This window comes from Hyperoodon ampullatus (assembly GCF_949752795.1).
Source record: "Hyperoodon ampullatus genome assembly, chromosome: X".
Classification (NCBI taxonomy): Eukaryota; Metazoa; Chordata; class Mammalia; order Artiodactyla; family Ziphiidae; genus Hyperoodon; species Hyperoodon ampullatus.
This window is the reverse complement of record NC_136913.1, coordinates 135,775,215-135,802,246: the sequence shown is the minus strand read 5'-3', so window position 1 is coordinate 135,802,246 and position 27,032 is coordinate 135,775,215. Positions and strand designations below refer to the sequence as shown.

Below are 27,032 nucleotides of genomic sequence, written 5' to 3'. Positions count from 1 at the left end.
GTACCTGTTAGGGTTCGCTTTACGGTCAGGGTATTTATTAAACCTCTCCCACATCCAGATATCACTTAGCAAATAAAGGAATATTATTTGGGGTCCAGTCATGGAGATGACGTTAGAACTAGGATAAGGCAAGGAACACACAGTATAAATAATTTACATTAGGATTTTGTTTTTAACCTGTACATTAAAACACTAGTGCTTAGGAAATCTAATGGAGGCAGAAGCAGTTAACAGTAGTTTTATGGGAATAACATCACAGATTTTCTTTAGTATACACAGATTTTGACTGGTTAGAAAGTCAAGGAGGAATGCTTTTGTTCTGAAGATATAAACCCTCTTCTAAATTGAGCTGCTATTGGAAGTTAGAAATTATTTGTTGCTGTTGTATTGCTTTGTGTTTTCATGATTATTCTGCCAGCATCTCCCTTGTTATACCTTCGATTTGGGGAAGAGTGCCATTACTGGAAATGAGTTTACAGAATTATTCTTAAAAAGAATAGGAAATGGTTCTCACCTAAATATTAAGAAATAATCTCTATACTGGTGTACTAACAGAATTATGATTCAGAGATAATAATTCTATGAAATGTAATTAAACACACAATATATTTTTTTTTCTTTTAGATTTCCATTGTTACTTTCTTTTTTTTTTTTTTGCGGTACGTGGGCCTCTCACAGTTCTGGCCTCTCCCATTGTGGAGCACAGGCTCCGGATGCGAAGGCTCAGCAGCCATGGCTCACGGGCCCAGATGCTCCGCATCATGTGGGATCTTCCAGGACTGGGGCATGGACCCATGTCCCCTGCATCGGCAGGCAGACTCTCAACCACTGCGCCACCAGGGAAGCCCCCATTGTTACTTTTTTAAAGTACAATTATAATTCAATTTCTTTGTAACAAGTGAAATTTAAAAAGATTAAAGGAAAAGATAATATTTTACCACTTGCCATCCTTTCCCACTCCCTGAAACGAGCAGCATAATGTGTAGCTTTCTCATTTTATCCAGGTGTTCCTTACATCTGGAACATCATGTTTCTCACTGCAGAAAAACAGACTTAGCTCTCACACTTTTTATAGGCTACTTAACAGTCCATAGAAGAGAAGTACCAACTATTTCAATCTTAGCGTTTTGAGGGACACTCAGGTTACTTTCTGTTTTATTTTGCTGTTCTGCTAATTTGTTTTAACCCCCAAAAAATATTTTAAAAAAATTAATTTAGGGGTAAGGATTAGGGTTTAGGGTACAGGTTAGGGTATGGGTACGTGTTAGGGTACAGGTTAGAGTATGGGTTAGGTTACAGGTTAGGATTAGGGTACACTTTAGGGTTAGGGTATGGGTTAGGGTACAGGTTAGGGTATGGCTATGGGTTAGGGTATGGGTTAGGGTACAGTTTAGGGTTAGAGTACGGGCTAGGGTTAGGGTACAGTATGGAGTAAGGGTGTCCTGAAGGGAGTGGCTTGGGGTCAGGAGGTGGTGGAGACTGTGTTTCATGGGAGAGTCTTGCACACCTGTGACATTTCATCCTTGGGGTCAGCATGGCAGCGTGGATCCACCATCTGCCCATTTGTCTGTTCCTTCATTGCTCACTCATTCCCTTGTTCATTCATTCATTCACCCTCTCCATCCATGACTTGAGGAGTTACTAAGGGTGTGCTCCCTGCGGCAAAACACAGGACGCAGAGGGCCCGAGAGATCTGGCCATCGGTAAGACCCAGGCCTGCTCAGCGCGTCACTCACGGTGAGCCCGGGAGTGAACTGTGCGCCAGGGCGGGGGCTCCAGGGGGACGAGAAGGCCATGGAACTGGGGTGCCACCGCTTCCCGCCTCCTCTCCCTCAGGCTCCCTGGCCTGCCCGGGTCCCTGTGGTGCAGCTCTGTGTTTGGTCACCCTTTGTGTGGTAGAGGCCTGGAGGAGAGGGTCAGTGTCCTCATGGGAGGATCCTGCTGCCCACAGAGCACCTGGGACTCTGAACCCAAGTTCAGCAAGGGAAATACTCTGGAGCTTTCTGACCCTCCAGTCCCCAAAAGCCTGGGAGCTTGGCTGGGCTCCTGTACCCACTCTTATGCAGTCTCCCTGGGTCCCCCATCCCATCACAGTGAGGATCCAGAAAGTTCTATGTGAGGCCTTTTCCAGACTGGGCAGCACCAGGACCCTGGGGCTCTTCCAGGCCCCGAGCATCTCTGAGTGTGTTCCAGTGTAGTGAAAAATTGACGGTTTTCACACAGTGTAGAACAAGCCTGGCTGTTATTTATGGTTCGTGTTGTATGTGATTTTTCATGGTCTTGGAGAGTCCTATCATTTTTTGGATGCATCAGCACATTTGCCCACAGCACATGCTTGAGTCCACAGGCTCAGGGGTGTATTCCTGGGTTCTCTGGTCAGGAAGGCCCAGTCAGACTGGAGGGGAGACTGACCACACCCAAGGCCTGGTCCTTGTCAGGCAGAGGGCAGGAGAGAGTCCAATTGAGGCAGGATTGAGGCTCATTCCAGGAGGGTCATCCTGACTGTGGTCTAAAGAGATGCTGCTGCTTCTGGGCATATATTTTTCTAGAGGAGAAAAACAGAGATGTTGTATAGAGCATGATTTGGACTAACAGGCAAAGGCAAGTCCGTGCAGGCCTGCGAAAGGGGATCATGTCTCCCAGATCTTTATGGACTGTAGATCCAGCACCTCCCCAATCAGCCCCAGGTGGAGCAGAATTAAGATATACAAGAAGTGGACTTGGGTCAGACTGCAGCTTTGTGATTGTGCCCAGAGACAGCTGACTGTTTCCCAACTCCAGGGTTCTAGAACTGGGGCCTCTGGAAGGCATAGGCATTCAGGAATATGGTGAAGTGCTTATGGAAGGGTAGATAGCAAAATGTAAGCCTCAGCCCAGAGCAAGATACCATGCAAGATAACACAAGACCCCCGGTCCGGAAGTAGCACAGACATGACCTGCAACTGACACTCAGACTTGCTTCTCCCACGAGCGGCTGGGGCAGCGGAAGGCTCGGCTGAGGCAGCTGAGCAGGCTGGGTCTGTACCCCACGACTGGGCAGGGCAGAGCGTGCTTGAGCCTTCAACTAGCCTCTGTGACAGATGCAGGGCCGTGACCATCTTTATTTCCCAGGGACCATCTGCTCTCTCCTCATTCTTGGGGAGGCTGAAACAAAAACAAACTTTAGGAAATTTCCTGAGCTTTTGTGTGTATGTGTGTGTATTATGTGAGTGTGCACAAGCACGTGCATGTGTGTGCTGTCTGTGCACAGGTCTGTGTACACCCGAGTGCGTGTGAGTGTGTTTACGTGCAGGCAGGCACATATGTGTGTATGCACGTGTTTTTGCATGTGTAGCACATGTGATTGTGTGCATGTGTGTATGTGACTGCAGTGCATCTTTGCGTGTGTGTGTGTACATGTGTGTGAATGGAGGTATGCTTGGGCATGTACGTGCACATGTGTGTGTACACATGCGTGCTGTGGGGGGATGAGGAAGGCACGGAGTTGTTGCTTTCTGGTGCCGCCTTCCCCCACCCTCCCTTTTGCTGTTGCCTCAGCACTTTGTGGTGAAGTGTAGAGACTCAGAAGGAGGATCACTACCCGCTACCGTGAGTGATCTGCCTGCTCATCCTCATGGTCATCCATCTGTCCAGTAAACATCCCTGAGCCTGTGCCATGTGCTGGGGCCTGGGGTCCACAGTGAAGCAGGCATGTGCGCTCAGCTCTGCTCAGCACAGCCGGGCGTGGGGCAGAGGAGCTGCAGGCCAGGTGTGTCTGCGGAGGGAGAGGTTACCTCCGGCTGGTGGGTCAGCGCAGGTGGCAGCTGAGCTGAGCTGAAGCAGCAGGGTGGATGGAGCTCTCTCTAGAGGAGGGTGGGGGCAGGGGGCAGAGGAAGGGGCTGGGTGCCTGGCTCATGGGGAGGACGCATCGCAGAGGGGCTGCAAGGCTGGCCAAACAGCTAGCTTTGATTTCGTTTTATAGACAGAGAGAACAGTTTTGGAACCAGAGTGACAGGATCAGGCCCACACTTTCCTTCCGGTGGCGGCTGAGGGGTTTGATGGCAGAAGAGAGAAGATGGGCCGAGGAACAGGGGTGACGCGAGGGGCTGTGCCTCCGCCAGGCTTCCAGCCTCTTTGTGGTGGTCCCTTGGGTCCACAAGTTTGGCACACACCTTGCGTGAGGCCGGAATGGGGCTTCCTCTTCATCCCCTCTTTCCCAGAAGTAAACGCAACACAGTTTGGAGCTGGTGAGACTGAGGGGGCCATCTTGCAGGAAAGGCAAGCATCAGCGTTGGCTAGGGTGCCCACCCGGGGACAAGGGGGACCCTTATCGAGACCCGCAGACCCCAGGGAAGGACACGGTGTGCTCAGAGATGCAGGGATAGTCAGGAAAGCCAGGGGTGCAGAGAAGCCTCGGCCAAGGGTGCCCTGGGGGCTCAGACACTCAGGAAGTGAGGGGAGGGGTGGCCAGACAGCCATGAACTAGGCCCAGGGGTCGACGGACCAACGGTCGTGCTGTGTGCAGGGTGGACACACAGGGCCCGAGGCTGTTCTGTAGGGAACGTCTCCCGGCTGCCGTGGGCTCTGGAAATTGTCTGCGGGTTGCCACGCCTCCTGGGGCTCTCCAGCCCAGGCCCTAGCCGGGAGCTGCCTGTCCAGCCTACCCCGGCTCCACCTCCAGACTGTGCAAGGCTGGGCTGGCGGGACGGGCTCCTCGTGTCTCAGTTGCCATGACCTGTGACGTTTCCTTTCCAGTTGCCAGATTCATTATAAGGATATATGTACAGTTTGTTGCGTTGTCTTGCGCCACCCGTTGGCTTAGGGAAGAACTGCCCTAGTAGGTTGGCCTGCAAGGTGTGCTACTTCAGAGCCTCCATCTGACATACTCTTCCCTGCCCGAAATGCAAACACAGCACACACTCCCTGCCTGGTTTGGGAATGATGACACCTCACCTCTCGCCCCTCCTACCCTGTCCTGCCCGCACTCCAACCTCAAGGACACTTCGGTTCCCCATCCGACTCCCGACCCCTCCAGCTGGCTGGGGACAGGCAGCCTCATGAGACAGTGTGCACAAAGCTTTCTGGCTGGGCCGTGAGGATGGGGACCAGGTCCCACCTGTGCCAATGAAGCAGGTGTCTCACCTGGATTTGTCTCCAGGCTCTTGAAGGTGGACGGAAGGTCAGACAGTCCAGAGGCCAACGGCCCCAGAGGAGGCAGGTGTGGGCGCAGGGAGGCCAGGAGCAGCTGCCCCTCTGGTCAGGAGAGTCCAACAACCCAGGGCTTTCTGGTTCCTGGGGGGAGGAGAGGGCAGAGGCAGTGGGGGCCCAAAGACAGGTCCTGCTTCACCTCTGGATGGAGCCACTCAGCTGAGCCCAGGTTTTGAGGGATTAGAGTTAAAGGATGCAGGCTAGAGGGTCAGGTTAGATGGTCTGAGTCAGGGTCAGGGTCAGGGTCAGGGTTAGGAGTTTACAGGTCAAGGGTGAGTATCTAGGGGCTAGGGGTTAGGAGCATTAGGGTTTAGGATTAGAGATTAGGAGGTTAGGGTTAGGGAGTGAACAGTAGAGATTAGGGCGTTAGGGTTAGTGGGTTAGTGTTAAGCACAACTGGCCCACAGCCCCCCTAACCCCACACCTCTGAGTCCTGTAGGGTGGACAGGACTTGCCCGGGGTCACTCACGAGTGTGGGGTTCGCCTGGGCCGCTGGTTATCTACCCCCGTCCTGGAACCTGAGAGCAGAAGAACGAAATGTCTGCTCTGGTCACTGACTCTTTCAAATCCAACTCAACCTCAGTCAACGGCTGTTAGGGCCTCAGAAGCCCACAGGGTTTCCTCCTACCATCTGAACTGGAAAGAGTAGTGCTGGCCCCACTTGGCCTAGCAGCCCGGGTCCAGCACAGGCCTGACTGAGGCCACTCCATGGTCATGTTATGAATTTATACAGAACTTGGTGCAGCGACCTACCAGCCCCCAGGTGCTGCCTCCTGAGGGCTAGTGGGGCCCTCCTGGGACTGCAGGCATCCTTTGTCCCATCTGAGTGGGCATCAATAGACATCAAGTCTCAGGACAGCCCTTGACCTCTGACCATCCAGGCAGTCATCTGTGGTCCACCAGCTCAGGCCAGTCTGGTCCCTGTCAAGACCCTGTGGGCAATCACTGAGCTGACCTTGCTGCTGGGCAATTGAACAGCTACCTGGGCAGCACAGACAGCCCTTTGGGATGTTTCAGTTACTAACACGCATGTGGTTGAGAAAAGGGCCTCCCCCTCACAGGCTCATAGCCTGCCAAGCGAGGTAATAACCATCTAAACATTTGAGTGTGTCCCTGACACAACAACCATACAACAGACCATGGCCTTGCAATCCTTTGGGTTTCCAGCTGTAAGAAAGTTTTGATATTCATACTCATTAAGAGTCCAAGATACGGGAGCAACTGGGCCACCCAATGGACAGCTTCACACTGAGGCTGCATGGTCTTGGAGAGCCATGTGCACCCATGTGGTCTCTGAAAGCTGCCCATTATGGATTCCATGATACAGCATAATCCTTGAGCCTCCCACTGCTTCATTGAGCAAGAATTTCCTAACCACCATAGCATTTAGTCTCTGTTCCTCGTAAAGGAGGGAGGAGACAGCCTGACCCTCCCTGCCAGCCCTCCCCAGGTGTGCCTGGGTTGAGGTCAATATAAACACCACTCCAGGCAGCAAGAGACCCTGCAGCTGTGCCTGACGCCATTTTCTCTGCCCCATCAGCAGTGTCGGGGCTGGTCTGGTGGGAGGGAGTGAGGGTCCATGGCCTTGTGGCTGGCCCGGTTTGAGTGGGGCTCTGCTGGACTTTCTGCAGGAGTTGCCAGGCTGCCATCTGCTAAAGAAGAGGATGTGTCACCCATACCTGCCGCTGGAATTTCTCCCTGGGCAGAGGTGAGGAATTAAAATAGCAGTGGGGGCCGGGACAGGAGGGGTATCTCAGGCAGGGAAATGGAAAGCTTCCAGAAGAGCGCCTGGGGCCAGGACCATCCTGGCTGGCCTGAAGGCACCAAGTTGGCCTGCGTGCTGTGGCTGGTGTGGCTCCACGGCCCTTCCTCTAGGCTTTCAAGTCCTTGCACACATTCAGGTGTTTTACCTGGGAAGGGTGGGAACAGTTCAGCAGCAGCTAGCCTGGGGCTCAGCTCACGATTACTCACAGACGCCTCGGCACCGTCCCCCAGCTTTGCAATGACGACACTCCTTGTGGGGGTGCTGCTGGCTGCATGGGAGATGATTCCCCACCTCTGACCAACTTCAGAATTTTTTACCGCTGGAGCAAGTGCCCTGATAGGGTTTTCCTCTGTATAACTTGGGGGTTCTGTTTTTCTGTTTGTTGGATTTTTTTTCTTTTTCCTTTTTTGATTCAAGGTAGATTTTATTCCTCTTTTTTTATAGATATAAGCATGGAAATAATTCATTCATATAAATACATCTATGTGAAGGGAAGAAATTTTTTCTGTCCTATTTTATTAAATTTTATATATCTTTTTAAATTTATTTATTTTTTTATACAGCAAGTTCTTATTGGATATCTATTTTATACATATAAGTGTGCACATGTCAATCCCAGTCTCCCAATTCTTCCCACCACCACCCCCACATTGCCTTCCCCCTTGGCATCCATATGTGTGTTCTCTATATCTGTGTCTCTATTTGTGCCCTGCAAACCGGTTCATCTGTACCATTTTTCTAGGTTCCACATATATGCATTAATATACAATATTGGTTTTTCTCTTTCTGACTTACTTCACTCTGTATGACAGTCTCTAGATCCATCGACGTCTCTACAAATGACCCAATTTCATTCCTTTATACGGCTAAGTAATCTTCCATTTTATATATGTACCACTTCTTCATCCATTCATCTGTCTGTGGGCATTTAGGTTGCTTCCATTACCTGGCTATTGTAAATAGCGCTGCAATGAACATTGTGTTAAATGTGTCTTTTTGATTTATGGTTTTCTCTGGGTATATACCCAGAAGTGGGATTGCTGGATCATATGGTAATTCTATTTTTAGTTTTTTAAAGAACTGTTCTCCATAGTGACTGTATCAATTTACATTCCCACCAATAGTGGAAGAGGGTTCCTTTTGTCCACACCCTCCCCAGCATTTGTTGTTTGTAGATTTTCTGATGATGCCCATTCTAACAGGTGTGAGGTGATACCTGATTGTAGTTTTAATTTGCATTTCTCTAATAATTAGTGATGTTGAGCAGCTTTTCATGTGTGTCTTGGCCATCTCAGTGTCTTCTTTGAAGAAATGTCTATTTAGATCTTCTACCCATTTTTGTATTGGGTTGTTTGTTGTTTTAATATTAAGCGGCATGAGCTGTTTATATATATTGGAAATTAATCCTTTGTCCATTGATTCATTTGCAAATATTTTCTGCCATTCTGAGGGTTGTCTTTGTATCTTGTTTGTAGTTTCCTTTGCTTTGCAAAAGCTTTTACATTTCATTAGGTCCCATTTGTTTAGTTTTCTTTTTTATTTCATTACTCTAGGAGGTGGATCAAAAAATATCTTGCTGTGATTTATGTCAGAGTATGCTTCCTATGTTTTCCTCTAAGAGTTTTATACTGTCCGTTCTTACATTAAGGTCTCTAATATATTTTGAATTTATTTTTGTGTACAGTGTTGGGGAGTGTTCTAATTTCATTCTTTTACATGTAGCTGTCAGTTTTTCCCAGAACCACTGATTGAAGAGACTATCTTTTCTCCATTGTACATTCTTGCCTCCTTTGTCATACATTAGTTGAACATAGGTGTGTAGGTTTATCTCTGGGCTTTCTTTATTTTTTTCTTTATTTTTTTTCCTTTTACACCTTTATTGGAGTATAATTGCTTTACAATGGTGTGTTAGTTTCTGCTGTATAAAAAAGTGAATCAGCTGTACATATACATATATCATCATATCCCCTCCCTCTTGCATCTCCCTCCCACCCTCCGTATCCCACCCCTTTAGTTGGTCACAAAGCACCGAGCTGATCTCCCTGTGCTATGCGGCTGCTTCCCAGTAGCTATCGATGTTACATTTGGTAATGTATATATGTGCACACCACTCTCTCACTTCGTACCATCTTACCCATCCCCCTTCCCATGTCCTCAAGTCCTTTTTCTACGTCTGTGTCCTTAATCCTGTCGTGCCGCTAGGTTCTTCATAATCATTTTTTTTCTTTAGATTCCATACATCTCTGTTAACATACAGTATTTTTTCCCCTTTCTGACTTACTTCACTGTGTAGGATGGACTCTAATTCCATCCACCTCACTACAAATAACTCAATTTTGTTTCTTTTTTTGGCTGAGTAATATTCCATTGTATATATGTGCCAGATCATCTTTATCCACTCATCTGTCAATGGACACATAGGTTGCTTCCATGTCCTGGCTACTGTAAATAGAGCTGCAGTGAACATTGTTGTACAAAATTCTTTTTGAATTATGGTTTTCTCAAGGCAAATGCCCAGTAGTTGGATTGCTGGGTCATATGGTACTTCTATTTTTAGTTTTTTAAGGAACCTCCATACTGTTCTCCCTAGTGGCCATATCAATTTACATTCCCACCAACAGTGCAAGATCGTTCCCTTTTCTCCAATAAATGCCTCCAGCATTTATTGTTTGTAGATTTTTTGATGATTGCCATTCTGACTGCTGTGAGGTGATACCTCACTGTATTTTTGATTTGCATTTCTCTAGTGATTGGTGATGTTCAGCATCCTTTCATGTGTTTGTTGGCAATCTGTATATCTTCTTTGGAGAAATGTCTACTTAGGTCTTCTGCCCATTTTTGGATTCAGTTGTATGTTTTTGTGATATTGAGCTACATGTGGTGCTTGTAAAGTTTGGAGATTAATCCTTTGTCATTTGCTTCATTTCAAAATATGTTCTCCCATTCTGAGGGTTGTCTTTTCGTCTAGTTTATGTTTTCCTTTGCTGTGTAAAAGCTTTTAAGTTTCTTTAGGTCCCATTTGTTTATTTTTGTTTTATTGCCATTTCTCTAGGAGGTGGGCCTAAAAGGATCTTGCTGTGATTTATGTCATAGAGTGTTCTGCCTATGGTTTCTTCTAAGAGTTTTATAGTGTCTGGTCTTACATTTAGATCTCTAATCCATTTTGAGTTTTTTTGTGTGTATGGTGTTATGGAGTGTTCAAGTTTCATTCTTTTATGTGTAGCTGTCCAGTTTTCCCAGCACAACTTACTGGGACAACTTACTGGGGTGTTGAGTCCTGTTCACTGAGGAAGGAGTCGGTCTTGTCTATTCTGTATTTGGATTATGGAACGGTACCTGTGCTAATATCAAACTCTGGTTTTATGCATCACCCCACCTCTCCTTTCCCCTTAAGCAGGCATAAGAGTGTTTTCTAAATGTGAGACTCTGTTCTCTTTCCTAATTCGGTTCATGTGTAGCCAAGTTTACATTCCCTTTATAAGTGATATTTTATGATAAGTTTCTTTTTCTGTGTGACTTATTTCACTTAGAATCATCGTACCTAAATCCACTGATAATGCTGCTACTGGCTTTATGACATTGATTTCATGGCTGAGGGATATTCCATCGTACATAAATACCACAACTTCTTTACCCTTTTTGTCTTTCCTGGGATATTTAAGGTGTACTGAAGTTGAGGTTCTTGTAGACAGAGCAGCCCTAAATTTTGCGGTGGCTGTGTCTTATTGATTTTCAGTTTTCCCAAGGTATATGCCCATGACTGGAAGTGCCCTAGGCTCTTTAGCTCTGTTTTTTAGATGTTTTAGGAAACACCATGCACTCCTCCTGTGTGTCTGTTGGCAATTGACATCCTGCCCATCAGCATAACAAGGCTCCCTGTTCTCCAGGGTCTATCCTGCCTTTCTGGTTTTTACACATTTTTCGGATGTCACTTTTGACCAGTGGGAAGTGCGACTTCTTTGTAGTGAGGATTTGCACTGCCTGCTTGCTTGCTTGGCCAAAAAGGGCGTATGCATTTTTTCCTGAATATATTCAGGAAAAAATGCATACGCCCTTTTTGGCTAAGTGCATGATTGTCGAAGTTGCGCCGCTTTTCCTGTGCTTTAAAGGCGATTCCAATCTACCCCTTGAAATCTGTTTCCTGCAATTCTGCCTCACTTTATGTCCGCCTCGTTGCCTTCCCTCAACAGATTTTTGGATGATAGTTGTCCTTTATAACTCTGCATGTTTGTGAATTGCTGTGCCCCTGAGCTCCATTTATCAACTCACTTTTTTGTGAGCTGGCCGCAAAACCACAGGATTGCTTCAGGCCCTATTGTGCTTCCGGGGCGGCAGGATGAGCCTTTGGTTAATTCTTCTTCCTGACGGGAAATTAGAGTGACATGTGCCCATCCAAATGCCTACAGCTAGTCTCTCATTGGTTCCCCCTCTTCCCTTTCATCCTCCGCACAAATTGCAAACTGTGTTAAACAGGATGTTAAATGCGCTGACTCTCCAAGTTGTGAGATTGATAGTAAAGTGGCTGGAATGGCAAACCCGAGCACCAGGAGATCAAAAATGAGGTGCATTTTAGACACCTTTCCTGATCACACGGTGTACATTCGTCTCGGTTTCCCATGCATATTTTCGCTGTAGGAAGATTCCCTTGAACCTGCAGATTTGGAACCCATGGAATGCGTACCAGGCAGTATTACTTTAAAAGGTCTGCCTTTCCTCACCCTACCTCACTTATATCTCTTAGCGCGAATAGTTTCCAGCCTTATATCTCATCCTGCTGTGTGTCTAGATGTATTCAATCCATGTTACATCGTATCCCTTCAACAAAAGTTGTAAGAATTTTTGTGTCTCACTGTCTTTTATATACATATATATATATATATATATATATTTAATTTATTATTATATTTGTTACAGCTGATTTTCAAAGCTCTGTTTTCTGCTGGTGTACATCCACTTGATTCACGTACTGAGAGACATCAATAAATTCTTTTTCAGATTCTTAACAGTCATATGTATTATTTTCCAGTGACTTGAGTGTGCTGAGTGCAGTTCTTTGAAGTATCTTGTAGGCCTTGTCGATTACTCAATTTGGTACTTGGAACAGAATCTTTGCTAATTTCAACCTCCTGGATAATGCCTCACCCCTCCCCACCTTTCCCCTTTAGTAGCCTTATGTCTGTTTACTACATATTTGACTATGTTTCTGTTTTGTAATTTATTTCATGTGTAGCCATTTTTGATTCCACCTTTAAGTGACATCTTATGATATGCGTCTTTTTCTTTCTGACTTATGTCACTTAGAATGATCATATGTAACTCCTCTGGAGTTGTTGGAACTGGCCTTATTTCATTGATTTCTGGCTGAGTAATATTCCACTCTACATAAGTACCACATCTCTTTTATCCATTTTATCCTTCAAGGGACATTTATGTTATATCCAAGTCGAGGCTCTTTTTAACAGAGAGGTGGTAAACATTGGGGTGCCTGTGTCCTGTTGATTTTTGTTTTTCCCAAGATATACGCCCATGAGTGCAAGTGCCCTATGCTCTGTAGCTCATTTTTTAGATGTTTTAGTAAACACAATACACTTCTCCAGAGTGGCCGTTGGCAATTTACATTTCCACTATCAGCCTCACAGGGCTCCCTTTTCTCCTCGCCCTGTCCTGCATTTCTGGTGTTTACACTTTATGTGGATGGCCCTTCTGACTGATGTGAAGTGATACATTTTGTAGTATTGATTTCCAGTGCCCACCTGTTTGGTTGGCTAAAAAGTGTGTATGCCCTTTACTTGAATATATTCAGAAAAAAATGCATACGCCCTTTTTGGCCAACTGCATCGTTGGCGATGTTCAGCCCCTTTTCCTGTGCTTTAATGGGGAGTCCTTTCTACCTCTTCAAATCCGTTTCCTGCCATTCTCCCTTGCTTACAAGTCCTTTTCTGTGACTTACCTCAAGACATTTTTCGACAATAGATATTTTCAATTCTGCAGTTTCATGAATTTTAGTGCCCCTGAGTTCCATTTTTCCACTTGTGTTCTTGGAAACTGGCCACAAAACAGTGGGATTTCCTCTAGCCCTATTCTGTTTCTGTGGGTAATTCTAGCCTTTGATGAATTCGTCTTCCAGATTGGAAATTAGAGTGACATGTGCCTGTCCAAAAACCTAGGACTTGCCTCTAATTGTTTCTCATCCTTCCGCTTCATCCTCTGGACAAATTCCAAACTGTGTGCCACAGGATGTTGATGGTGCTGACATCCCCAAGTGAGGAGATTGTTAGGAAAGACGCTGGAGGGGTGAACCCGAGCACCAGGCGATGAGATGAGGTGCCTTTTCCAAACTCTTCCCGATCAAATGGTGTACCATCCTTTAGGTGTGACAGGCATGTTTTAGCTGTAGGAAGGGTCCCGTGCATGGAAGGAGAACACCAGGGATTTTTCCAAATCAGTGCCTCCCCGAACCCCAAACTGGGGAATTTTTAATCTACGGCTACACGTATGTCCATACGTGGAAAATAGGCAGAGTCCGAACTTTAGATGATTGAAGTCTTCAGGGTCAGAAACGCTCACCATCGGCCTCACTTAGGTTACATTTTATCTGTCATTGATAGATGATGTCGATAAAAATATCTACTCTTTTTCAGATTATTTCCCCTTATAGGTTATTGCAAAATATTCAGTGTAGTTCCCTGTGCTATACAGTGGTTCCTTGTTGATGATCTATTTTATACATAGCAGTGTGTATGTGTTAATCCCAACCTGTTAATTTATCCCTGCTCTGACCATTCCCCTTTGGTAATAATAAATTATAAGATTTTATACTTCTGAGAAATGGGGGAACTGAAAGAGAGGTATCATTTTCAATGGAAAAGCATTCAAACCAAGACTGAAGCTTCAGCCAAGATTATTAGATGTACATCCTTGGAAAGAAATCACTTCATTTCTCTAATGTTGACCTGACAAATAAGACAAACGTCTTCACTGAACTTGCTTATAATAAAGTGATGGAAATATCAAATGGAAGTCTTAGAAACATCTTATTTTACCCGAGGCTTATACACTGTTCTATGTTAATTACAGTTTGGCTCACACATCTGTTCATTGAAGTTACAATGTTCTCAATTTCTGTTACTGACCCTCCAGAGTGGGCCCCAACAAGGGTCCCCCTGACCAGTGTCATTGGAGCCAACAGACCGAGACTGAGTTTGGTTCAGAAGCAAAGGAAACTTTATATTTTGTTCAGAGAATGGAGAGGTGAGAGCGTGCGCTCCCCCTCAGGCTTTGGCGGGGCTGCTGTGTAGGGATCCCGGCAGCATCAGCGGGAGGGAGGGCACGGAACTCTCGAGGGCCGGGTTGGCTGCAGCTCAGGCTCTATGTCGCAGAGTCTGGATGGGGCCCCGCAAGCTGACGTGTCGACCCAGCCACTCTGCACTAGGAAATCGGCTCTGAAGTCCCTGGTGTGGGACCTCTGCATGTGGAACACTAGGAGCACGTGAAATTAGACAAAGCACAAAGGAAAAAAAGGTTAGACTTTATTTTATTGCCCAGATTCTATTTTTATCTCCCAGGAATTTTTAATGGGCTTTGCTGGTGACAAACCCCTCCTCCACCTTTTGTCCCGTTCCTCATTCTTGGGGTGCTGAGGGTGCAGACCCTTCTTTTGTAACTGCTTGGTGCTGAGTTGAGAGGCCTCATAACCAGGGGGGAGGGCAGAACTTCTCCCCAGCAGCCTCCAGGTGAGGTTGATTGTCCCCAGGCCTCCTGCCTCACTGCTCGTCTGCCTGAGCACCAGCATTGGAAGTGTTATAGATTCTAATGACCTTTAAGGGTCCAGGAAAGAGATACACAGAGACGTTTGGGGGGCCAGTTTTACCCCGCCCCACATTTGTTTGCCCACCTTAGGATGATGGTTTCTGCCAGCCTAGATGCTCTGACCAGTAGTCTGCACTCTCTTCAGTTAGGCCCCTGAATTAACGTACAAACAGCACCAGGTGTCAGAGCCCTGCCCTCTCAACTCCCAGACAGTCCAGGGTTGGTGGTGATCCAGGACCATGATGCCCACTGAGTCAACGGTCTTTTGAAGTAGCCAGGAGTCCAGCCAGTCTTACTGGCCGCCATCACTGTGGTGTCTGTAGGCTTTTCTATGGTGACAGCGTGATATACGGTTCCCCCGCCAAGCTTATTAGCTCGCCTCTGGGTGCAGTAAGTCCTGCAAGAAGTAGTCTGCTCTTTTGGGGCACACTGTTGTTGTTTTCTGAGAGAAACTCCAGGTTAAGTGATGGTCACATGAGTCGTCATGGGGTCCCATTGCCCCTGTTTGTCCCTCTGGAGGTTGGCGTTGGAGGGTCTCCTCTCTCGAGGTCTGTGTACCCACGGAGCGACCCCTGCAACTGCAGGGCATGGTGGGTGGTTAGGATCACCACGTGGGGTCGTTTTCCCTTAGGAGGGAGCTGGCCTTGCGGGATGCTGATTTCCAAGATTTTAGATACCCCCAGTATCCTGGCCGGATGGGGTGGCGGGCCAAGCCCTTTGTGACCGTAGTTTATCCTCCCTGGAGGGCATTCTTGTGTTTTTCCATTTCAAGTGGTCCCAGTTTTTGCACTAATACTGCAAGACCGATTCGCCTTTGACCAGGTATGTAAAGGTCAAAGGGTTTAGCTTAATTAGGGAGTTCCAGGGCAAGGGTCTGAATTGACTGCTCTTCCCATTCTTGAAAGGCTGTTTCTGGATTCTATTCAAAAGGATCATCATCTTTTCATGTCAGTGTTTCATATAGAGGCCCAGCTATTAGACTGTAGTTACGGATCCAGATGCAGCAAACCCCGGCCTCCACAGGAACCCCTAAGTTGTCTTCTAGTTTTAGAAGGGGTAAGGCTGCAAATGGCTTCTTCCCTTTCCTGGGATGGGCTTCTCCGACCTTCTGTGAGAATGAAGCCCAGGCAGGTCAACTTAGTCTGTGATATTTGAGCCTTTTTATTGGACACCTTCTATTCTTTATTGGCTAGGTAGTTCAGAGGCCTCCTTAGTTGGGCTGGTGATCAGAATGTCATCTGCATATTGAAGGAGGGTTCCCTTTTCCAGAGGTAGAACTTTTAGTTCTTTAGCTAATGTTTCCCCAAAGATGGTGTGGGAATTTTTGAACCCTTGCGGTAGGACGGCCCAGCACTATATATTTTTGTTGTATGTTGAGTCCTGCCACTCACAAGCCAAAATTTCTTGTGACTCTGGGACTAATGAAATACAGAAGAAGGCGTCATTGAAGTCTAATACAGAATACCATATCCTGGTAGATGGTAGAATGACCAGCAGGTTGTAGGAATTAGGAACTACTGGATGTATATCCTCAGTGGCTTCACTGACTGTCCTGATATCCTTTACCAGGTCCCCAGCAGCTCATGGGGCTCTCGTGCTCAGGGCAATCCCAGGATATGGAGATCACCTCGGCAGGACACCCGCAGCCCATGGAGTTATTGTCGTCATGCCCCTCCCAGGATATGGACTTCACCTGGGCAGTTCCCCAGCAGCCCATGGGGCTCTCGTGGTCAGGCCCCTCCCAGGATATGGGGCTTACCTGAGCAGGACCCCAGCAGCCCAAGGGGCTCTCGTGGTCAGGCCACTCCCAGATTATGGAGCTCACCTGTGCAACTACCCAGCAGCCCATGGGGCTCTCGTGGTCAGGTCCCTCCCACAATACGGAGCTCCCCTGGGCAGGTACCCTGGTAGGGCTGGGCACACAGGAACCGTGCACATAGCCCTCATTGCAGAGAACCCCCAGCTCACCTGTCACTCACAGCTGACACAGAGCACCTCAGAGCAGGACCTGAACTAACAAACAACAGCTCCGACAGGCCTGTGACCCTGGGCATCACTCTGTGTGGCCTCCCTCTGCCTGATCTCCCAGAGACTTCCACTGCAGCCGTGGCACCAGGCCTCTGTCTCCACCCATCACCCCTCCTCTCCCTGACTCCTGGGTTCCTCTCATTAGGAGAGGGACTTCTTGAAGTTGTCTCCCACTCATGGGCCAGATAAAATGATTAGAAAACAAGCCAGAGCTGCAGACCCTTGTCTTTCCTGACTCTCAAGAGCCCACACCTGTTCCTTGAACCCTCCCAGTTCAGCGAGGTCCATTTTCTGCAATGTGAGCCCCTGAGGGGTGAGGATTGGCTGACCTGGGTAGCCTGACGCTGCCGACCAGCCCTCCCCAGGTGTGCCTGGTTTAAGGTTAATATAAACACGGCTCCAGGCAGCAAGAACCCCTGCAGCTGTGCCTGACGCCATATTCTCTGTCCCGTCAGCAGTGTCGGGGCTGTGCTGGTGGGAGGGAGTGAGGGGCCGTGGCTTTGTGGGTGGCCCAGTGTGAGTGGGGCTCTGCTGGAATTTCTGCAGGAGTTGCCAGGCTGCCACCTGCTAAAGAAGAGGATGTGTCACCCATACCTGCCGCTGGTATTTCTCCTCGGGCAGAGGTGAGGAAGGAAAAAAGCAGTGAGGGCCGGGACAGGAGGGGTATCTCAGGCAAGGAAATGGAAAGCTTCCAGAAGAGCGCCCAGGGCCAGGACCATCCTGGCTGGCCTGCAGGCACCAAGTCGGCCTGTGTGCTGTCGCTGGTGTGGCTCCACGGCCCTTCCTCTAGGCTTTCAAGTCCTTGTTCATATTCAGGTGTTTTACCTGGGAAGGGTGGGAACAGTTCAGCAGCAGCTGACCTGGGGCTCAGCTCACATTTACTCACAGACACCTTGGCACGATCCCCTAGCTTTGCAATGAGGACGCTCCTTGTGGGGGGGCTGCTGGCTGCATGGGAGATGATTCCCCACCTCTGACCAACTTCAGAATTGCTTACCACTAGAGCAAGTGCCATGATAGGGTTTTCCTCTGTATAACTGGTGGGTTCTGTTTTTTTTTCTTTCTTTCTTTTTTGGTTCAAGGTAGATCTTATTCCTCTTTTATGTATTTATAGATATAAGCTTGGAAATAATTCATTCATAAAAATACATCTGTGTGAAGGGAAAAACTTTCTTCTGTTTTATTTTAAAATTTTATTTATTTTAAAAAAAATTAAATTTAATTTCATTTATTTTTTTTAATACAGCACGCTATTATTAGTTATCTGTTTTATACATATACATGTATACAGGTCAATCCCAATCTCCCAACTCATCCTACAACCACCACCCCATGGCTTTCCATACGTTTGTTCTCTACCTCTGTGTCTCTATATCTGCCCTGCAAACCAGTTCATCTGTACCATTTCTCTAGGTTCCACATATATGCATTAATATACAATATTTGTTTTTCTCTTTCTGACTTACTTCACTCTGTATGACAGTCTCTAGTTCCATCGACGTCTCTACAAATGACCCAGTTTCATTCCTTTTTATGGCTGAGTAATATTCCATTTTATATATGTACACATCTTTATCCATTCGTCTGTCTGTGGGCATTTAGGTTGCTTCCATTACCTGGCTATTGTAAATAGTGCTGCAATGAACATTGTGGTGAATGTGCCTTTTTGATTTATGGTTTTCTCTGGGTATATGCCCAGAAGTGGGATTGCTGGAATATATGGTAATTCTATTTTTAGTTTTTTAAGGAACCTCCATAATGTTCTCCATAGTGACTGTATCAATTTACATTCCCACCAGTAGTGGAAGAAGGTTCCAATTGTCCACGCCCTCCCCAGCATTTGCTGTTTGTATATTTTCTGATGATGCCCTTTCTAACAGGTGTGAGGTGATACCTCATTGTAGATTTGATTTGCATTACTCTAGTAATTAGTGATGTTGAGCAGCTTTTTATGTGCGTCTTGGCCATCTCTGTGTCTTCTTTGAAGAAATGTCTATTTAGATCTTCTACCCATTTTTATATTTGGTTGATTGTTTTTTTAATATTAAGCTGCATGAGCTGTTTATATATATTGGAGATTAAACCTTTGTCCATTGAGTCATTTGCAAATATTTTCTGCCATTCTGAGGGTTGTCTTTGTATCTTGTTTGTAGTTTGCTTTGCAAAATGTTTTACATTTCATTAGGTCCCATTTGTTTAGTTTTCTTTTTTATTGCATTACTCTAGGAGGTGGATCAAAAAAGATCTTGCTGTGATTTATGTCAGAGTATTCTTCCTATGTTTTCCTCTAGGAGTTTTATACTGTCTGGTCTTACGTTAAGGTCTCTAATCCCTTTTGAATTTATTTTTGTGTATGGTGTTAGGGAGTGTTCTAATTTCATTCTTTTACGTGTAGCTGTCCATTTTTCCCAGCACCACTGATTGAAGAGACTGACTTTTCTCCATTGTACATTCTTGCCTCCTTTGTCATAGATTAGTTGATCATAGGTGTGTAGGGTTATCTCTGGGCTTTTTTTTTCCTTTTACACATTTATTGGAGTATAATTGCTTTACAATGGTGTGTTAGTTTCTGCTGTATAACAAAATGAATCAGCTATACATACACATATATCACCATATCCTCTCCCTCTTGCATCTCCCTCCCACCCTCCATATCCCACACCTTTAGGTGGTCACAAAGCACTGAGCTTATCTCCATGTGCTATGTGGCTGCTTCACAGTAGCTATCGATGTTACATTTGGTAATGTATATATGTCCATGCCACTCTCTCACTTCGTCCAGCTTACCCTTCCCCTCCCCATGTCCTCAAGTACTTTCTCTACTCTGTGTTCTCTTTTTTTTTTGGCAGTATGCGGGCCTCTCACTGCTGTGGCCTCTCCCATTGCAGAGCACAGGCTCCTGATGCGCAGGCTCAGCGGCCATGGCTCACGGGCCCAGCCACTCCGCGGCATGTGGGATCCTCCCGGACCGAGGCACAAACCCGTGTCCCCTGCATCGGCAGGCGGACTCTCAACCACTGCGCCACCAGGGAAGCCCTCTACGTCTGTGTTCTTAATCCTGTCCTGCCCCTAGGTTCTTCATAAACTGTTTTTCTGTATATTCCATATATCTCTGTTAGCATACGGTATTTGTTTTTTTCTTTCTGACTTACTTCAGTGTGTAGGACTGACTCTAAGTCCATCCACGTCACTACAAATAACTCAGTTTTTCTTCTTTTTATGGCGAGTAATGTTCCATTTTATATATGTGCCAGATCTTCTTTATCCATTCGTCTGTCGATGGACACTTAGGTTGCGTCCATGGCCTGGCTATTGTAAATAGAGCTGCAATGAACATTGTTGTACATAACTCTTTTTGAATTATGGTTTTCTTAGGGTAAATGCCCAGTAGTTGGATTGCTGGGTAGTATGGTACTTCTATTTTTAGTTTTTTAAGGAACCTCCATTCTGTTCTCCCTAGTTGCTATATCAATTTACATTCCCACCAATAGTGCAAGAGCATTCCCTTTTCTCCAGTAAATGCCTCTCCAGCATTTATTGTTTGTAGATTTTTTGATGATTGCCATTCTGACTGCTGTGAGGTGATACCTCACTGTAGTTTTGATTTGCATTTCTCTAGTGATTAGTGATGTTCAGCATCCTTTCATGTGTTTGTTGGCAATCTGTATATCTTCTTTGGAGAAATGTCTATTTAGGTCTTCTGCCCATTTTTGGATTGGGTTGTTTGTTTTTGTGATATTGAGGTACATGAGCTTCTTGTAAATTTTGGAGATTAATCCTTTGTCATTTTCTTCATTTGAAAATATTTTCTCCTATTCTCAGGGTTGTCTTTTCATCTTTTTCATGTTTTCCTTTGCTGTGCAAAAGCTTTTTTTTAATGGGTTTTTTAAAATTGTTTTATTTGGGAAAAGTGCGTCTTACAAAAGGGCAGCTGCAAAATACAGAGACCTCTGCAACAATTACTTGTTTTTTCTTAACGTGAAAGAATGAGTGGTATCCAAGGAATCAAAGCAGTAGATGGACAAATCAGGGGCATCTCCAATTTATTTTCAGGAAATAGAGCAACAAAACGCATATTTATAATTTCTAATCAAGGAATTCTTCTAACAATTTATCTTTAGCTTATCTCGTGGATTACCACCTCTCCGTCCCCTTTTAGTGGAAAAGCATGACTTACTACTGCAAACCAATTACTCCACTACAGGAAATGCGTTAGAACATAGTTTTCAATCACACCTGTCTAGCTGCAAAGCTCAGGGCTGGAATGAGGCAAATACCCACAAAAACGAACAGAGAAACCCAACAACAAAACCCCTCAAATGAGGACAAAGGTTTGTCAAAAAGTGCCTGGACTAGAAAGTCTAGGAGATCATAAAACATTAAATACAATTGTGTAACTGAGACGCAGTTTGTGTTAATACATGAGATAACCTGAGAGTTTGAACTTCTATGTCTAAGCCCATTTCCCTATTTATATAGACAGAGCTAGCCCTGCTCTATTAACAGCTACCAATATACCGCTTTGTCCTTTAAGATCTATTTGCCACACGAGGCTGAAACCACTAAACTTGAGTTTTTCCACTAAGGCTACAGACACTGCATCTATGCAGGGATGAGAAGCTTGTTATACACTCACACGTACCAAGTCTATCAGCCCTTGTGAGTCAACTTCCAACTCTGCATTTATTTTATTCCACTATATCTTTATATGTGTTCTTTCACAATTTTCCTATCAGGCTAAACACAGTAAAAATCTCAACACAGTCGCACCTGGTTCTGGTTACCCAGCAGTAGTACTTGTGTGCAATTAAACAAGGGACCAAAACCACAGAACAAGTGCACAGGGTGGGGATTACAGGGCAGGGAACAGATATAAAAACACAGATGTGCAGGATTCACCGGAATCCTCAAGCATCCGCCTAAGTCTATAGCAGAAGGCTACATGCCACAGTTCAGATCCTTCACCTATCACCCCAATTCTTGGACCCCAAAGCAGGGCCAATGCTGTTACTTTTGAACCTGGGGTCCTCAAAAATGAGTACTGGAAATCCAGAAATGCCACCCTTGAACTGTGTGAATCTGGCTGAAAACAGATGACACAACAAACCTACACTCTGTCTGACAGTTAAATGCATGTCCCCCAAAAAACTAACTTTAAGATTTATTTTTGTAACCTTTTTAAACGGAGAAAACAACATACTCCTTGGGGAAAGGTGAGGGATCGAGAAGACAGGCCCTGGGTAAAAATTATTACGACAGCACCTGGAGTTGAGAGGCCTGCCTAGAAGAGAACCACGGGCACTGCTGCCACAAGCAGGGACGGCTGCTGTCTGAGGCTCAGCAGACCAGTTCACACGCCCCGCAAAGCTGCTATAGATCCAAGTCATAAAAATCTTCCAGCTCATCGTGAAACAAGTCCCACTCGTCTTCAGAGTCCGTCAGGTCTTCCTCCCCACCTGCAGCCTAAAGCATAAGCAACATCTCGCCCAGCTCAAAGGTGACAACCTCTTCTTCGTCGTTGTCAAAGGGGTTGCCGTTCTCTCTTTCCTCAGTGAGCTCCCAGAAGTGGTTCCTTCGTTGGACCCGGTATCTGCTTGATGTTCCCACTTTCTGTCTCTGTGGCTCCTCTCTACAGCCATCAGGGTACGCATGCTTGTAAAAACAGTTCCCTCCAAATGGACAGCTCCCACATCCTTCCTCAAAATACCTGCACGCCTTGTTGCTCATTGCCTCCTTGTATTTCTGAATGAGTTTCTGCTTCTCTTCTTTCTCCTCCACCCAGTACTCACTTGGAATGACAAAGTTAGATGTGATCCGGCATTCTGGGCAAGACATTATGATCTCGCTCTCAAATTGCTTAGCACTCCTTCACTTGTGGATACACTTGAGACAGTAGGTGTGGTTGCAGTTGGAGAGGTTCCCAAAGCAGCGCTCGCTGGGGTTGGCTTTTTTGTAGACCACCTCCATGCAGATCCCACACACCATGTCCTGGCTGCGCTGTACGGCAAACGAGAGCTCCATGTCCTTCTCATGGGCCTCGATGCAAGATTTTATATGTTGTGATCTTTGGGCAGCATCCATTGGATGGAGGACCTGCAGCCCACACATATCACACGAGTCTCCATGGAGATACACACAGTTCTCCCCATATTGGCACTCTCCCACTGCAGCATAGGGGCAGAGCTGCTTCTTTGTTTCCACTGCAGTCTGCTCCTTCTCTGATTCTTCCTTGGTCACTGAGCCCGGCAGGGGTGCTTCAGTGGAAGAAGGGGCAGTACGGCCACAGTAGGGCTGCCCAGGGACAAACTCAATGGCGTTCACCCAGTCTTCTGAACCCGCTCCTACAGTTGAAAAGTTTGAATTTCTTGTCTCAGCTTCGCCCATATTCATTTCAACAATCGGTCCAACTACTGATGAGAGACTTGAGGAAGCAGCAAGGGGTGACTTTGCAGTTAGATCTGTAGCAGTTGCTTCTTCCTGTTTCAGTGGCTTGCTGTGTTCATATCTGCAGTGGTCTCCGTAAATACAGTACCCTCGCTGAAAATACTTGCACACTACATCATATGGACTGTCAGAGAGGTCATGTGAGTATCGACAGTTATCTCCTTCCTTACAAACCCCATGCATGAAATACCTGCAGGTGACCTGTTTAGTCCAGCCGCCGCTGCTGCCGTCTCCCCCGCCCTCCGCCCCCAGGGACGGGGAGGTGACTGTGGGGGTAGGGGTGGGGGAGGCCGCCGCCACTGCTGCTTGTGCTCCTGATGTTGTGGCTGTTGTTCCGGGAGCTGCAGGCTCCGCCATTACTGTTTATCCCACACAGCAATGGCGCCGGAACTTCCGGGATCACATAATTCTGGTCCAGCTGCGGGGAGGAGAAGTCGGCGAGGCGAGGGGTGGGGTGGGGACGGAAACTGAGGTGCCCGCTGGCTCCCCTCTGCCCCGTGCCGCATCTCTGAGTGATCTGTGCAAAAGCTTTTAAGTTTCATTAGGTCCCATTTGTTTATTTTTGTTTTTATTTCCATTTCTCTAGGAGGTGGGTCAAAAAGGATCTTGCTGTGATTTATGTCATAGAGTGTTCTGCCTATGTTTTCCTCTAAGAGTTTTATAGTGTCTGCTCTTACATTTAGATCTCTAAACCATTTTGAGTCTATTTTTGTGTATGGTGTTATGGAGTGTTCTAATTTCATTATTTTACGTGTAGCTGTCCAGTTTTCCCAGCACCACTTACTGAAGAGACTGTCTTTTCTCCATTGTATATCCTTGCCTCCTTTGTCATAGATGAGTTAGCCACAGGTATGTAGGTTTATCTCTGGGCTTTCTATCCTGTTCCATTGATGTATATCTCTGTTTTTTGACAGTACCGTACAGTCTTGATTACAGTAGCTTTGTAGTATAGTCTGAAGTCAAGAAGTCTGATTCCTCCAGCTCTTTTAACTTCCATCAAGACTGCTTTGGCTATTCGGGGTCTTTTGTGTCTCCATACAAATTTTAAGATTTTTTTTGTTCTAGTTCTGTAGAAAATGCCACTGGTAATTTGATAGGGATTGCATTGAATCTGTAGATTGCTTTGGGTAGTATAGTCATTTGCACAATATTGATTCTTCTAATCCAAGAACATGGTTTATACCTCCATCTGTTTATATCATCTTTGATTTCTTTCAGCAGTGTCTTATAGTTTTCTGAGTACAGGTTTTTACCTCCTTAGGTAGATTCATTCTTACGTATTTTATTCTATTTGTTGCAGTGGTGAATGGGATTGTTTCCTTAATTTCTCTTTCTGATCTTTCATTGTTAGTGTATAGGAATGTAAGCGATTTCTGTGCATTAATTTTGTATCCTGCAACTTTACCAAATTCATTGATTAGCTCTAGTAGTTTTCTGGTGGCATCTTTAGGATTCACTATGTGTAGTATCGTGTCATTTGCAAACAATGACAGTTTTACTTCTTCTTTTCCAATTTGTATTCCTTTTTTTCTTTTTCTTCTCTGATTGCTGTGTCTGGCACTTCCAAAACTCTGTTGAATAATAGTGGTGAGAGTGGATATCTTTGTCTTCTTCCTGATCTTAGAGAAAATGCTTTTAGTTTTTCATCATTGAGAATGATGTTTGCTGTGGGTTTGTCATATACGGTCTTTATTACGTTGAGGTAGATTCCCTCTATGCCCACTTTTTGGAGACTTTTTATCATAAATGGGTGTTGAATTTTGTCAAAAGCTTTCCTGCATCTATTGGGATGATCATATTTTTATTCTACATTTTGTTAATATGGTGTATCACATTGATTGATTTGTGTAAATTGAAGAATACTTGCATCCCTGGGATAAATCCCAACTGATCATGGGGTATGATCCTTTTAATGTGTTGTTCAATTCTGTTTCCTAGTATTTTGTTGAGGATTTTTACATCTATATTCATCAGTGATATTGGTCTCTAATTTTCTTTTTCTGTACTATCTTTGTCTGGTTTTGATATCAGGGTGATGAAGGCCTCATAGAATGTGTTTGCGGGTGTTCCTTCCCCTGAAAATTTCTGAAGAGTTTGAGAAGGTTGGGTGTTAGCTCTTGTCTAAATGTTTGATAGAATTCACCTCTGATGCCATCTGGTTCTGGATTTTTGTTTGTTGGAAGATTTTTAATCACAGTTTCAATTTCATTACTTGTGATTGGTCTGTTCATATTTTCTATTTCTTCCTGGTTCAGTCTTGGAAGGTTATACCTTTCTAAGAATTTGTCCATTTCTCCCAGGTTGTCCATTTTATTGGCATAGAGTTGCTTGTAGTAGTGTCTTAGGATGCTTTGTATTTCTGTAGTGTCTGTTGCAACTTCTCCTTTTTCAGTTCTAATCTTATTAATTTGAGTCCTCTCCCTCTTTTTCTTGAGTCTGGCTAAAGGTTTATCATTTTTCTTTATCTTCTCAAAGAACCAGCTTTTAGTTTTATTGATCTTTGCTATTGTTTTTATTTCATTTATTTTGGCTCTGATCTTTATGATTTATTTCCTTCCACAAACTTTGGGTTTTGTTCTTCTTTCTCTAGTTCCTTTAGGTGTAAGGTTAGATTGTTTATTTGAGATTTTTCTGGTTTCTTGAGGAAGGCTTGTATTGCTATAAACTTCCCTCTTAGAACTGCTTTTGCTGCATCCCATAGGTTTTGGATCATCATGTTTTTTGTTGTCATTTGTCTCTAGGTAGTTTTTGATTTCCTCTTTTGCTTCTTCAGTGATTTCTTGGTTATTTAGTAATGTATTGTTTAGCCTCCATGTGTTTGTGTTTTTTACGTTTTTTTCCCTGTAATTGATTTCTAATCTCATAGCATTGAGGTCGGAACAGCTGCTTGATATGATTTCAGTTTTCTTAAATTTACTGAGGCTTTCTTTGTGACCAAAGATGTGACCTATCCTGGAGAATGTTCTGTGTGCCATTGAGAAGAACGTGTAATCTGCTGTTTTTGGATGGAATGTCCTATAAATATCCATTAAATCTATCTGGTCTATTGTGTCATTTCAAGCTTGTTTTTCCTTATTAATGTTCTGTCTGGATGATCTCCATTGGTGTAAGTGTGATGTTAAAGTCCCCCACTATTATTGTGTTACTGTTGATTTCCTCTTTTACAGCTGTTAGCAGTTGCCTTATATATTGAGGTGCTCCTCTGTTGGGTACATATATATTTATAATTGTTATATCTTTTTGGATTGATCCCTTGATCATTATGTAGTGTCCTTCCTTGTCTCTTGTAACATTCTTTATTTTAAAATATATTTTATCTGATATGAGTATTGCTACTCAGGCTTTCTTTTGATTTTCCTTTGCATGGAATATATTTTTCCATCCCCTCACTTTCAGTCTGTATGTGTCCCTAGGTCTGAAATGGGTCTCTTGTAGACAGCATATATATGGGTCTTGTTTTTGTATCCATTCAGCGAGCCTGTGTCTTTTGGTTGGATCATTTAATCCATTCACGTTTAAGCTAATTATTGATATGTATGTTCCTATTACTATTTTCTTAATTGTTATGGGTTTGTCTTGGTGGGTCCTTTTCTTCTCTTGTGTTTCCCACTTAGAGAAGTTCCTTTAGCATTTTTTGTAGAGCTGGTTTCATGGTGCTGATTTCTCTTAGCTTTTGCTTGTCTGTAAAGCTTTTGATTTCTCTGTCAAATCTGAATGAGATCTGCTGGAGTCCAGCTCCAGCGAGCCCAGGGATACCCAAGGGATGGCTAGCGTCGGCGAAGGAAATAAATCTATTACA

General features: G+C 45.1%; 1 long non-coding RNA gene and 1 pseudogene across 2 annotated transcripts in view; both read right to left on the bottom strand.

Moving 5' to 3' along the window:
- Positions 1-27,032, bottom strand: part of LOC307069162 — a 458,782-nt gene that overhangs the window by 59,211 nt on the left and 372,539 nt on the right. The gene's annotated exons all lie outside the window — the stretch shown is intronic.
- LOC307069387 (E3 ubiquitin-protein ligase makorin-1-like) lies at positions 22,160-23,590 on the bottom strand (annotated as a pseudogene). The gene has a single exon. The product of its transcript is annotated as an E3 ubiquitin-protein ligase makorin-1-like (transcript).